The sequence below is a fragment of the Vicia villosa genome, unplaced genomic scaffold (genome assembly GCF_029867415.1).
Source record: "Vicia villosa cultivar HV-30 ecotype Madison, WI unplaced genomic scaffold, Vvil1.0 ctg.004496F_1_1, whole genome shotgun sequence".
Lineage (NCBI taxonomy): Eukaryota > Viridiplantae > Streptophyta > Magnoliopsida > Fabales > Fabaceae > Vicia > Vicia villosa.
Window position 1 is genome coordinate 111,018 of NW_026706449.1, and position 14,579 is coordinate 125,596.

A 14,579-nucleotide genomic window follows, 5' to 3' on the forward strand; every position below is an offset into this window, starting at 1 on the left:
GACAAGGATTTGTCCGAGGACCTCGAAGGGATGATGAGGGTGGCTGCCTTGGCCTTGGCTCTTAATGCTCAGAAAGTCTGTCCTCAGAAGGACTACGATGCTCTCCAGATCAAATACGACGAGCTAGAGCACGAGTTAGAGCAGTACAAGGACAAGTATGAGGTCCAGAGCGGCATAGTGGAGGATCTCGTTAAAGAGCGTAATAAGGTTGCGGACTTGGAGGCCGAGGGGAAAAGGCTCCGTGAGAGAGTTGCTGAGTTGGAGAGGGCTCATCTCCCTTCGACCGAGGAGGATGATGATGAGAAGGCCTTAGTGACGCGTTCTCAGCTTTTGGGCAAGGTTCGGGAGCTGGAGATCGACTGTGTTGCTACCTTGGGGGTCGGTTTTAAAGCTGCAGTGGATCAACTGAAAGTCCTCAACCCGCGCCTGGTGACGAAGGGCATTGGTCCATATCACAAGGTCGTGGACGGGCGGATTGAATCAAATCCGGAGTTCGAGGACTGGGAGGACGAGCAGGAGCCCCAAGGCGAGGACAACGGTGCCGAGGACGAAGATGGCGATGTTTGACCAGTCTTTTATTATTGTGGCCTGCGTGCCGATGTTTTATGGCCTGTGTGCCAATATTTTGTGGCCTGCGCACCAAGGTAGCTAGTTGGGCGATGCCCGGATAATTTTTGTAATATTTGGATATCTCCGGCCAATTTGGTTGGTTTTTAATATTCCGTTTTATGCTCCAATGTTTATTTGTGCTTATCTGATTTTGCCGTTAATATGTATGCTTTATGTTTATGCTCGAATTATGTTTGTGCTCGACCGAGGTTTATGGCCCGGGCGTGTGGGGAACGGTCCGGGTGCGCAGAGCAGGTGTGCGCTATAAGCGAGCTCGAGGCCGCGGTCGGGGCCAGGTGCTCGCGGCGTGAACGATCCCATCGCGAGCTAGGGTTCTGCCGTGCAGGTACTTCCGCAGAGGGTCTGCGTGTAAGGCCCGCCGCGTAGTCGGCTTTGCCTCCTGGTAGGGTTATCCGACTGAAGCTGTCGTGGAGCATACGCGCTTGTACCATGGCGCGAGTCCTCGCCCAGCTTTCCTCGTGTTCGTCACGAGCGGCCGGGTAGTGTTAGGTTGTTTCTAACTGTAGTAGCGTCTGAGTTTTTCAGCATTCCAAGGTCGAGCTAGTTTTTCGCCGAGAAGGTTCTCGAGGTAATACGCACCGTTTTCAGTTTTATCGTACACTCGGTACGGACCTTCCCAGTTTGGGGCTAGTTTGCCTTCGCGTGAATCTTTCATGTTCCTACGGAGCACTAAGTCTCCGACTTCGAAGGAGCGCTTGATAACTTTGGTGTCATGTCTTAACGCTATTTGTTGTTTCAATTTCGCTTCTCGCAGGGAGGATCCTGTTCGGATCTCCTCGACCATGTCGAGCTCTTCTCTCATGGCTTCGTCGTTGAGTTCTTCCTCGAGAGGTGACTCAGTCCGACGAGACGGTTCTCGGATCTCCACGGGGATCACGGCTTCGGTGCCATAGGTTAGCCTGAATGGTGTTTCGCCCGTGGTTGAATGTGGGGTCGTCCTGTATGCCCAGAGGACGCTGTGTAGCTCTTCGACCCAAGCTTTTTTCGCTTCGCCCAGCCTTCTCTTCAATCCACGGAGAATGACCCGGTTGGCGGCTTCAGCCTGTCCGTTGGTTTGGGGGTGCTCGACCGAAGTGAAGTGTTGCTTTGTCCCGAGTTTGGCCACGAATTCCTGGAATTTTCTGTCCGTGAACTGGGTGCCGTTGTCGGTTATTATCGCCTGTGGTACCCCGAATCGAGCGAGTATGTTCCTCTTGTAAAATCGGAGTACGTTTTGGGATGTGATTTTAGCGAGCGCTTCAACTTCTATCCATTTTGTGAAGTAATCTACAGCGACCACCAGGTATTTGTTTTGGTAGGAGCCGACCGGGAAAGGTCCGAGGAGGTCCATTCCCCACGTAGAGAAAGGCCAAGGTGAGGAGAGAGATTTGAGCTCGTTTGTGTTACGACCGGCTTTTTATTTTAAGTTTTTAAACTTAAACTACAGAGTCGCCACCTATGTTTTTATTTTATCCTAAGGATAAGGGTAAACATGGGAGAAAAACCTAATTAAGAGCTTCTAGGTAAGTTGAGAAATTAGAGTCGAGGGAAGGTGTTAGGCACCCTTGACCCTTCCTTAAGGTTTTTTAAATGTCTCTAAGGTTGGTGATAAGGGTTTTATGGTAAGGTTTATAGAAAGGTTGTGGTTAAAAGCGCGCAATAGGGTAGAGAATAAAATCTCAAACCTTAATTAGTTTTTGGGGAAGGGGACTCGTTCTGGTTGCCCAGATGCCTACGTACCTCCTTAATGGAGGATCAGAGTCAACGTAGTTCGAAAGATTTTGTTGGTGTTTTTTTTTTATGAGATTGTACACCATTATTTTTGTATGTTGAAGTGTATTTTAGTGAGTTCGCGCAGTTCGTAGTTATCGTAGTCCGTAGTTTTATAAAAAACAATTTTGTGTACAATCTCTATATTTTGTATTTTTGTGTATTGAATGATTAATAAATTATAAATAGATATTTTTGTGTTTTGGGTATATTAAAAAAACGTAAATCGATATAAACAAGGGTAAGCCAATTAGTATTTAATATTTTTTAAAGGAAAATAATCTAATAACTAAAATAGACAATTCTTATAAAAATATGTTATAACCAACGTATTGTTATTATTATTATCAAAAAAAAGAAAAGCTAATGATGATGTACTAGTATAAGTAACAGCGAGAATTAATTACTTAATATATTAACGATAAATACCTTTTTTTAATATTGGATTAGATAAATTTTATCTTAAATTAATTGCTAATCTAAGTTGAATATATTGCAAACTTATTGATTATCTAAAAAAAAAAACTAATCGCTATAGATTGAAAATAAAAATGTTAAACAAGACTAAGTATTAGAGAATATTAATATTAAATAAAACTTTTAGTTATTAATTATTATATCATTTAAATTATTTATTGAGTAAGAATATAGATTAAAATTTATTAATTAAAATCAGGGGTGTATTTTATGCTTGTAAGTAAATTAAAGGGGTGTTAATAGTTACAGGCCAGGCCCAATATGATTCAAGATCTGTTTGGACAAGGTAAGGGTGCGTCTACGGAAGTTAGTGTGGGTTGCAAGATCTTAACCGTCGATCTGAATCTAATGGTCCACAGAATGATGATCTGGGACTTAGATTCAAAATGTAACGATCAAAGGATCTGCATGCTATTTTAAATGAGGGATCACGGGAGGAGGTACACACTGAATCAATGTTCATGTGTTAGACATGTGGCCCTCAAGTGGCCACATGTCATTGATCGGACGGCCCAGAAAAAAGGATCTCTTATCTCTCCTATTTCATTTCAATCACGTATATTCTTTTTTTCTGCAATCTCTCTGTCTCTCGTCTTCTCTCAATCACACAACAACAATGTTCATAAAAAATAACAAACCAAAGAAAAAAACAGCAATGTTTCTCCAAATGTTTCAAATCCTAAGCGACTCACCAAGAACCCTAACCTTTTGCAAATCTCAGAAAATGAAACAACAAATATCAAAGCTAAGTGATTTATTCAAATTACCTCTTCCAGAAATTCTTTACGATATTTCCTCTCCGATCTCGATTTGATTCTGCTTCTTGTTTGTTTCAGGTCTCAAATCGGCAGTGCGGCGAGCTTCTTATCCGTCCCCTTCTCTCCCATTTTTCGTCTTTTTTTTTTCCCTCATTGTTGATTTTGGACTCAGTTTTATAGTGTTTAGGATTAGATTAGTTTTAGGAAACAATTTAATTTGATTCAAACGCCTTTTAATTAGCCAGATTCTATTGTTATTAGGTTTTAATTGTCACAAATTCGGATTTGATTTTGCTGTAAATTTTAATTTCGACATTGATTGTAAATCGAAAATTGACTGCAAAATCATCTTACTTTAATTCGATTAAATGTGTGTTTGATTCCTTTTCTTGTTTTTTTTTTTTTTTTTGGATTTGATTTGAAGTTGGATTAGGGTTTGTATTTGGTTGAAAGGGCGGTTCCGTTTGGAGAAGAAGATGAACAGGGCTAGTTGACTTAGTCAATTATTCCTAAATGTTTAATTAATTAAAAATGAATATATAAAACCTTTAAAAAAAATTATTAAGTTATTAATATATATATATATATATATATATATATATATATATATATATATATATATATATATATATATATATATATATATATATATATATATATATATATATATATATATATATAATGCTAGTCTTAACAGAATAATAATAATAATATAGTGTCACAAATAGTTGGAAAAAAGTCATAATTTACATTTTCAATATTGCCCTAAAAAAACAAAAATTCTAGCCTAAAAAATGGGCAATAAGCGCCCCTCTTGATACTAGTCTTTTTAGTTTTTTTTTTTAATCATTAATAAATAGTTTTTATTTTTCAAATTGATTAAATTTAGGAAGTTAGTTAGTTTTAACTTTGAGAAGGTCAAAGGCCAAGGTTGATTGTGAGCATAGAATGGCGAAAAATGATTGTAATCAAAAAAAGTTAATAACTATTAACTTTCTTAAAAAAAATGTTGTATTAAAAAATAAAATAAATGATAATGACAATATATAATTTGTTAATAACATGATATTAATTTAGCTCATGATCCTAATGTCAGTTTTAAATGAAAAAACAAAATAATAGTATGCTCTAAAATAAAATACATAATCGATAATAAAAAATAAAAAAAACTAATGATAGTATAAAATAACTATAAAAAATAATATAGTAATCTTAATGTGATTTTTTTGAAAAAAAGCATAAGAATGAAATATAACAAATGTTAGATGTATGCATCTAATAAATCATAGTGCTATTTCTAATGGGCCTAAGGTGTAATTGAATCCAACATGATTTTCAAAGGGAAAATACACCTCACCTTTGAATTAAGTGATTCAAGAGAATGGGCTTAACAATTTGTATGTTAAGCCCATGGTTGATATATGCCCCTCTATTTTGAATTAAAAACTAGAGAAAGATGACTCCTCTTTTTAGAAATCGGCTTAACAATCAAAATGTTAAGCCCAAAGACACCCCTATTTTTGAATATACCCTTTATAAAATTAATTTTAAAATAAAGTCGCTATATTAAAATAATAGGGTAAATTTTGGGGTATGACAGTTTGGTGGTGCCAGGTGCATGTCGGCGTGACGCTGGCATTTGTCGCATGTCTTGACATACTCTTTGGCGTCCTGCTGCATGGTCGGCCAGTAATAGCCGGCTCTGAGGGCTTTCCTAGCTAGTGACCGTCCACCGAGGTGCTGGCCGTTGATTCCATCATGGAGCTCCTGGAGTACCTCTAGTGCTTGCGAGGCATCGATGCATTTAAGGAGGGGGATGGAGAAACCTCGTCGGTACAGCTTGTTTTCGAGGATAGTGTATGAGCACGCTCGTCTCTTAATTGTTGAGGCTTCTTTCGCGTCGGCGGGGAGCTCGTCTTTTATGAGGAAGTTGTACACTAGGGTCATCCAGCATTGGTCGTCCCCGATGGCGAATATCTGTAGAGCTCGCGCGTTTTCACCTACACTTGGCCTGGGCAGAATTTCTTGGATAACCGATTTGTTTCCCCCTTTCTTTCTCGTGCTCGCAAGTTTGGACAGTATGTCGGCGCGCGAGTTGTGTTCTCGTGGGATATGCTCGACTTCTGCTTTGGCGAATTTTTTCATCTTATCTCTGACGAGCGCGAGATATTCGGCGAGTACGTCGTTTTTGGCCTGGTATTCGCCGCTGATATGAGATGCAACGAGTTGGGAATCAGTGTAGATCTTGACCTCTCGTGCCCCTATGTCCTCGGCGAGTCTCAGTCCCGCGAGGAGGGCTTCATACTCGGCCTGGTTGTTCGACGTGTTGAAGGAGAGGACTAAAGATACTTCTATGATAAGACCTTCGCCGTTTTCCAAGATAATGCCTGCCCCGCTGCCCGAGCTGCTTGAGGCGCCATCTACGTAGATGGTCCACTTGTCTTTAGTTGTGTTGGGTGAGTCGGCGATAGAGGTCATCTCGGCTACGAAGTCCGCTAGCGCCTGAGCTTTTAACGCCTTCCTGCTCTCATACTGTACGTCGAATTCCGAAAGCTCGAGGGACCATCTTAACATTCTGCCGGCCATGTCTGGTCGGCTGAGGAGTTGTTTGAGGGTTGATCCGTCCGAACGAAGATTGTGTGAGCGAGGAAGTAGTATCGTAGCCTCCTGGCCGCTATTACTAGGGCCATGGCGACTTTCTCGATCTGTTGGTATCGTACCTCGGGTCCCTGTAGGGCTTTGCTGGTAAAATACACAGGTTTTTGCCCGTCTACGGTTTCTCGGATCAAAGCCGCGCTGATTGCCTCGTTTGAGACGGCCAGGTAAAGGTACAGAGGCTCGTTGTCGTCGGGTCGAGAAAGGACGGGTGGCGAGGAAAGTACTTGCTTGAGGTGTGCCAGTGCTTGCTCGCACTCCTCGGACCACTCAAAGGCTGCTTCTTTGCGTAGCAGTTTAAAGAAAGGGAGGGCGTGCTGGGCGGATTTCGCGACGAAACGCGATAGCGCAGTGAGCATCCCGTTTAATACTTGGATGAATTTTTTATTGTTAGGAATGGGGAGCTCGGAGAACGCTCGGCATTTATCCGGGTTGGCTTCTATTCCCCGTTCGGTCAGATAGAAACCGAGGAATTTTCCTGCTCGGACGCCGAAGGTACATTTCTCCGGATTGAAGCGCATCTTGCAGGATCTGGCCCGCTCGAATACGCGCTCGAGATGGGAGGTGTGTTAAGTGCCAAAATGTAGTTATTTTGTGTTTGTAAATAGTGGCACTTATCGATACTTTTTGTTAATACCGTTCGAATAATACCCCGTTTTGTGTATAAAAATGTATACTTTGTGAATAGATGTATTTTCATATACTTTTATACTTTTTGATAGTTTTCTATTCATTTAGTAGGTATTGAGGCGTATTTGGAGCATGAGCAATAACGTGGCGAAGACACGGCTTCAAACGCGCGATTTTGAGCGGCGGAATCAATTCATTCGGCGAATAAAGCTCAAAACCAAAGAATAATAAATCATCAATTTGGTTGCAATTTGTTCATTGTTAGATAGAGCATGGAATAAGCTTTCCAACGCTTCGAACCGGGCGCAAATCGGAGTTACGGTTCTCAAGATATGACCAAAACAAGATTTGTTGTTCTGTTGAGCGCGCTAAGCGGGCTTGACCGCGCTAAGCGCGGTCTGGGCGGTTTGGAAAGTCATTAAATAGGGAAAAATCACATTTTTTAGGGTTATGCTTTGGGGTATTTGTTCCCAAAGTCATCATAACCATTTTTGAGTAGGGAGAGCTTAGAAAACAACATTTGTGGCTTGTAATCTGAAGATTCTTGGTCGGGAGCTCGATTGATCGTGATTGACACCGCGAAAGATTTGGTTTTCTTCTCCTCCTCTTCTCTTTGTAACCACTTTTGTTGGGTTTGTTTGTAAGTTTACTCTAAACACATGGATGTGTGTTACTCTTTGTACTAGTTGTATAATATATTTGCTTTACAAATCTTAATCGGTGTTTCCTTGATCTTTTTGCTTAAATGCTTTGGATTTGTGTTGTTGTAGAAATAGACATCACAAATCTTGATTAGGGGGATATCTGTTAGCTTTTGATTCTAGACATAGGATTGGGGTTAACATCCACATAATATTTGAGTTTAATGTCTCTGTGTTGTTTGATCGGTTGAGACATCGTCGAAAGAGCAATATAGTTGAATTTCCGTCGATGTTGCAGAAATGGACATTGATGTGAGGGATATGTGGTGATTCTGACGAGTATTGTAGATTGAGTACGGCGGAGTGATAAATTTAAGTTTGTGAGGAGTAGTTTATATTCAAACCAGATAAGCTATTCTCTATCAAGAATGAATTTATTTTATGTTCATATGTTATATTTTTCCTGTTTACTTCCCATTTAACCCAAACTCAAGAGCTAAGAATCCGTCGAACGGCAGTTCGATATCACCAATCTCTGTGGACACGATAATTCCCGAATAAATATTTCCAAATCTTTTGTTGCTTGCCGCTATACCGCTTCAACAAAATGGCGCCGTTGCCGGGGATTGGTGTTTTTATTGAATTCGCATTGCGATAGTTTCTTTGTTTTTGAGTTTTGTGAATATCGTATATTTTGTGCATATTCTCATACTTGTATATTTTCTTATATTGATACAAGTTTATATTTTCATACTTATACATGTTTGTGTGTTTGATTTTGTTTCTCTTTACTTTTGCTATTTAGCAAGGTGAAGTTGGCTAAACAAATTGAACTCGGATAGTTCGTAAATTATAAATCTTCACTTTTCAATTTTTTTTAGCCAAATAAGGATTTTGAAAATATTGTGTTTTATGTATATTATGTTTTTACACATACTTGTATATACTTTTGCTTTTGATTCTTTTGTTAAGTGTTTGGGCAGGACGTTTCCTTTAGGTTGCGTTTGAGGCGAAAGCATTGGCGTACCGCGAGGAAGTTTCTTACCATTCGCGAAACAATAAAAGGCGTCGAGCTAACGACGTAAAACGAGCGCTTGTTGGGAGGCACCCCAACGGTTTTATTTTTCTGTTTTTCTGTAAATGAGATGTAAATGTGTTAAGTGGAGGCACACTGGAATTTCTGTTTTGTTGCACTGGTTTTTGTCTTTCTGGTGTAGCGCGCTTAGCGTGCTAGACCGCGCTTAGCGCGGTCTGTAGCTTTTGGTCAATGAATTCTTTTTAATGATTCATTTGGCTCGCCTTTTTCCCACTTACACCAAGGCTTTATAGTTTACAATTTTATACTTATATTTTTAATACTTTCGTTTGTGTTTTGACTCAAATTTTGGCCCGATTACTTGAAGTCGCATTTGGTAGTTCTCCAATTTTGATTGATTCAACATGCCAATTGTGCGGTAATGATTGTTCGAATTTGTACATAGCAAGGTACTCGTTTATCGCTTTCTATAGCATAGCATGTTTATGAGACTTTTCATTTGTACAATTTTCATATTATTCATTCTTTTTGCATAACTTGCTCATGACTTGAATCACAGTAGTTTTCCCTTTTTACCATAAATGTGAGGTGGCTTTCCATTGTGTATATATGCGAGTGACCGACATTTCTTGTTTTAACTGGATATTATTATGTTTAATCTTTCGTTTGTATTGAATTTGTGAATGCGCGAAAGTGATCAAGGCACTTGTTTGATTTTGAGCACAACTACCATAGCTAAATATCAATTCACCTTGTGAGTGTGTGAGCATTAGTAACCCCCTTTGAGCCTTTTTTGTCAATATCCATATTGTTTTTGCTTAATGCTTGTCTATGAGCGTTTGGTTTTCAATTATGTTTGGATGTTGATTCTTTGTTTCTTGAACCCTCAACTATGATTTATAGTTTGAATTTTTACCTTGCCTTAGAAAGTAGGGAGTATTCTTATTATGATGATAGTTGTATTCAAGTTGGGGAAAGGATGTTTGCTTGCTTATGTTGTGATTGATGTGAGGTTAAGAGAAAAAATGTGAGAAAGAAAGAAAAGGAAAAGAAAGAAAAAAAAAGTTTGAAAAAGAAAAGAACAAAAAGAGTTTGGAATAAGAGTGTGTTAATAAGTTTTGTGTTTGGTGTGAAACTTGTGATGAAGAAGAAAGTTGGATTGAAATTGTATTGTTTGAAACTTTGTGGAAGTAATTACTCCATTAGGTTTAGGCAAGTTTTTGTTTCAATTAGCTTTAGGACTTATCACTTGTTTGTTAACCGAGCCACATTACAACCTTTAAAGCCCTTGTGATTCGTGTCGTTGCGTTTTCGATACTATTTTTGGATGAACGCATAATTTTGTCTATTGTTTGCAAGTTTGTCGGGTGTGTGTCAAAGTCCTCACCTTACGGTGTTTTTCATCTACCGATGAATTTTTGCTAGGCGTGATTCATTATTGAGCTTGTTTTTGTTTAGAATGTTTTGTATGATTATTGTACTTAGGATTGGTTTCATTTTCATGTGTCGTTGTAGGATTGTGGTAAGTATTTACTTTGATTTGTAAGTTTTTGGTTTGAACTGTGCAATTGTTTCGTTTTCTAAACTGTGTTGATTCTTGATTCTTTGGATTTTCACTTTTGATTCTTTGAGTGTTTGGCCTTGTTTGAGGACAAACAAATTCAAGTTGGGGAGAGTTGTTAAGTGCCAAAATGTAGTTATTTTGTGTTTGTAAATAGTGGCACTTATCGATACTTTTTGTTAATACCGTTCGAATAATACTCCGTTTTGTGTATAAAAACGTATACTTTGTGAATAGATGTATTTTCATATACTTTTATACTTTTTGATAGTTTTCTATTCATTTTGTAGGTATTGAGGCGTATTTGGAGCATGAGCAATAACGTGGCGAAGACACGGCTTCAAACGCGCGATTTTGAGCGGCGGAATCAATCCATTCGGCGAATAAAGCTCAAAACCAAAGAATAATAAATCATCAATTTGGTTGCAATTTCTTCATTGTTAGATAGAGCATGGAATAAGCTTTCCAACGCTTCGAACCGGGCGCAAATCGGAGTTACGGTTCTCAAGATATGACCAAAACAAGATTTGTTGTTCTGTTGAGCGCGCTAAGCGGGCTTGACCGCGCTAAGCGCGGTCTGGGCGGTTTGGAAAGTCATTAAATAGGGAAAAATCACATTTTTTAGGGTTATGCTTTGGGGTATTTGTTCCCAAAGTCATCATAACCATTTTTGAGTAGGGAGAGCTTAGAAAACAACATTTGTGGCTTGTAATCGGAAGATTCTTGGTCGGGAGCTCGATTGATCGTGATTGACACCGCGAAAGATTTGGTTTTCTTCTCCTCCTCTTCTCTTTGTAACCACTTTTGTTGGGTTTGTTTGTAAGTTTACTCTAAACACATGGATGTTTGTTACTCTTTGTACTAGTTGTATAATATATTTGCTTTACAAATCTTAATCGGTGTTTCCTTGATCTTTTTGCTTAAATGCTTTGGATTTGTGTTGTTGTAGAAATAGACATCACAAATCTTGATTAGGGGGATATCTGTTAGCTTTTGATTCTAGACATAGGATTGGGGTTAACATCCACATAATATTTGAGTTTAATGTCTCTGTGTTGTTTGATCGGTTGAGACATCGTCGAAAGAGCAATATAGTTGAATTTCCGTCGATGTTGCAGAAATGGACATTGATGTGAGGGATATGTGGTGATTCTGACGAGTATTGTAGATTGAGTACGGAGGAGTGATAAATTTAAGTTTGTGAGGAGTAGTTTATATTCAAACCAGATAAGCTATTCTCTATCAAGAATGAATTTATTTTATGTTCATATGTTATATTTTTCCTGTTTACTTCCCATTTAACCCGAACTCAAGAGCTAAGAATCCGTCGAACGGCAGTTCGGTATCACCAATCTCTGTGGACACGATAATTCCCGAATAAATATTTCCAAATCTTTTGTTGCTTGCCGCTATACCGCCACAACAAGGTGTGGTCGGTGTCCCCTCGAGACTTGACGATCATATCGTCCATGTACACCTCGAGGGTGTCGCCGATCTCCCCTCGGAACACTTTGTTCATCATTCGTTGATACGTGGAGCCCGCGTTTTTGAGGCCGAAGGGCATTACGTTGTAGTAGTAATTGCCCGACTCGGTCATGAACGCCGTGTACTGCTTGTCGCTCCTCGCCATCGGGATCTGGTTGTAACCTGAATAAGCATCCATAAAAGATAATAATTTATAGCCGGCCGAGTTGTCGACCAGTCTATCAATGTTTGGTAAAGGATAGGCGTCTTTTGGACATGCCCGGTTAACATCAGTGTAATCAACACACATTCTCCATTTTCCATTAGATTTCTTAACAAGTACAACGTTTGAGAGCCAAGTTGAATACTTGGCCTTGGAAATAAAATTTGCCTCTAGGAGGTCTTTTACAGCTTTCTCGGCAGCCTCCGCTTTCTCGGGAGACTGCCGACGCCTACGTTGAACTACGGCCTTTGCGGCTGGATTGATGGAGAGGTGGTGGCAGGCGACCTCAGGGTCGAGTCCGGGCATTTCCGCGGCGCTCCAGGCGAACAGATCAGCATTGGCTCGAAGGCAGGCTATGAGCTGCTTCCTCGGAAGGTCTGGGATCCCTTTACCGATTTTCACTGCTTTGTTAGGGTTTTCGCCCAAGGGGACCAGCTCGAAATCTCCGTCTGGAACTGGTCGGAAGGGGTGAGGTGACTTCGACCTCGTCTCTTCCCCAGTCTTTAGTTCTTCCTCTGCAAACCGGGCATCCAGGTCGACTGAGCTGACGTTGGTTGTCTGATGCTGGTCTCCTCGAGGATGCTTGTCTTCGGCCCTTGGCTTTTTGTTGGAGCTGGTCGGCGGAGCGATCAGTTCTAATCCTTTGACGGAGGCGTCGAAGATTCTTCTGGCTGCTTCAATATCGGCGTTGATGGTGGCCACTCGTCCTGTCCTCGTGTAGAACTTCATCTTCAGGTGGACAGTGGAGGGTACGGCGGTCAGTTCGGCCAGAGTGGGGCGTCCGATGATGCAGTTGTACAGGGTTTTGCAGTCGATCACCAAGAACCTAGTTTTGACTTGCCTAGAAGCCTCCCCTTCTCCGAAGGTGACAATCAGCTCGACGTAACCCCATGGTTTAGTGGTAGCTCCGTTGAAGCCTTGAAGGTCTGAACCCACATAGGGAGTGAGGTGTGAGTCGTCCAGCTGGAGTGTCCGGAAGAGATGGGAGTACATGATGTCGACCGAGCTGCCTTCATCGACTAGGACCCGTCGAACATCGAAGTTCGCCATTCTTGCTCGGACGAGCAGAGGAATTGTGGCGTTTGGAGCTCCGCCGGGTAGTTCTTCCAGGTAGAAGGTGATTGGTTCAGATTTCCCTCGGAACTTTCTCAGTGTAGGGCCGAGGTCTGCGTTGGCGCTGAGCAGCTCATCGAACTTTCTCTTCACTGAACTGATGGTGAGGGAGCCCGGATCTCCGCCGTTGGAGACGACCATGGCGAATGGGAATCCTTCCCATTTGCTGAGTGCGGCAGGTGTCCCGACCGATGGTATGAAATCTTCAGGTCGGGTCACTGACAGGGCTACTTGTAGGGGCCTGTTGTCCGGCGAATTCCCTTCGTCAGAGTTTCTGTGGTCGTCCCTTCGGGAAGGTTCCCCTTTCTGTGTGTATTTTGAAAGGCGACCTTCCTTGATCAGTGTTTCAATAGCGTCCTTGAGGTGAATGCAATCCTCGGTCATGTGTCCATGGCTCCTGTGGTATTTGCAGTACTTGGACTTGTCGGTTCCTGGCCTCGCGGGGTTTGACTTCGGGGGTCTGATGTTCGACTTTTTGAAGTCAGTGTTTTGGCATTCGGCTAGGATCCTTTCCCGTGAGGCGTTCAGCGGGGTATATTCGTTGAAACGACCAGAAGGTCCCCGGCGTTCTTTGATGTCGAGAGACCTGTCGTCTTTCCTTCTCTCGTGCCCGCGCCTCGAAGTTGAGGGCTCATGGTTCGAACTGCGAGCGGCGTCGTTGTCCCGTGACGCTCTCGTGGTAGCAGCTTCTGCTTCCTCATATCTGATGAAGGCCTGAGCCTTGCGAAGGAGGGCGTTCATGGAGTGGACTTCCTCAATCTTGATGGCCTTTTTGAAGTCGCTTCCGGGGAGGAGCCCTCGCTCGAGTAGGTACCTCTTCATGTAGTCCGCGGTCTGCACTTGGACAGCTTCTTTGTTGAACCTGTCGAGGTAGTCTCTCAAAGATTCGTTGGTACCTTGGATTACTGCCTCAAGATTTGCTTCTGATTTCGGTTGCCGACGAGACGCGGTGAAGTGGCTTAGGAAAAGATCCTTCAGTTCTGTCCAGGAGTGGATGGAGTTAGGGGGCAGATTCCTGTACCAATTCATCGCGCCTTTCCTTAGCGTGGTCGGAAAGATGCGGCATTTGATGGATCCTCGTACCACATGGTAGTCCATGACAGCTTCGATGCTCCTTATGTGGTCATCGGGGTCGGTGGTCCCGTCATAGTGGTCCAAGGCTGGTGGTTTTTCCATCCCCCGGGGAAGACGAACACGCCGGATTTGCTCGGACAAGGGACTGCGGAAATCCTCTTCGTCGCTAGGTTCAGGGGAGTTTGAATGTCTGCCCCGCTGGGATTTAGTGCGTGCTTTGCCCGAGATTTTGCGGTTGTCTTTTGGAGAATGCTCGCGGACTTTCTGCACGGCTTTGGAGGGGCCTCGGTGCTCCTGCTCGGGTGAGAGACTCTTGGCTTTAGTGGTTTCAGGTTTCTGATTCTTCCGAGTCTTTCGAGGTGGAGAGCGGGAATAAGACCGCTGGCGCCGGTTTCTTCTCGAGGGGGAGCGAGACCTAGATGGACTGCGCTTGCGACTTCTCCTCGGAGGAGACCGCGAAGAGGAATAGGAACGTGACCGATGGCGTCTCCGTTGGGGGGAGCGATATCGTCGCTTCCTTTCCAGGTCGTGGATGCGGTCGCCCTGTTGGCGGATGAGGCGGTTGGTC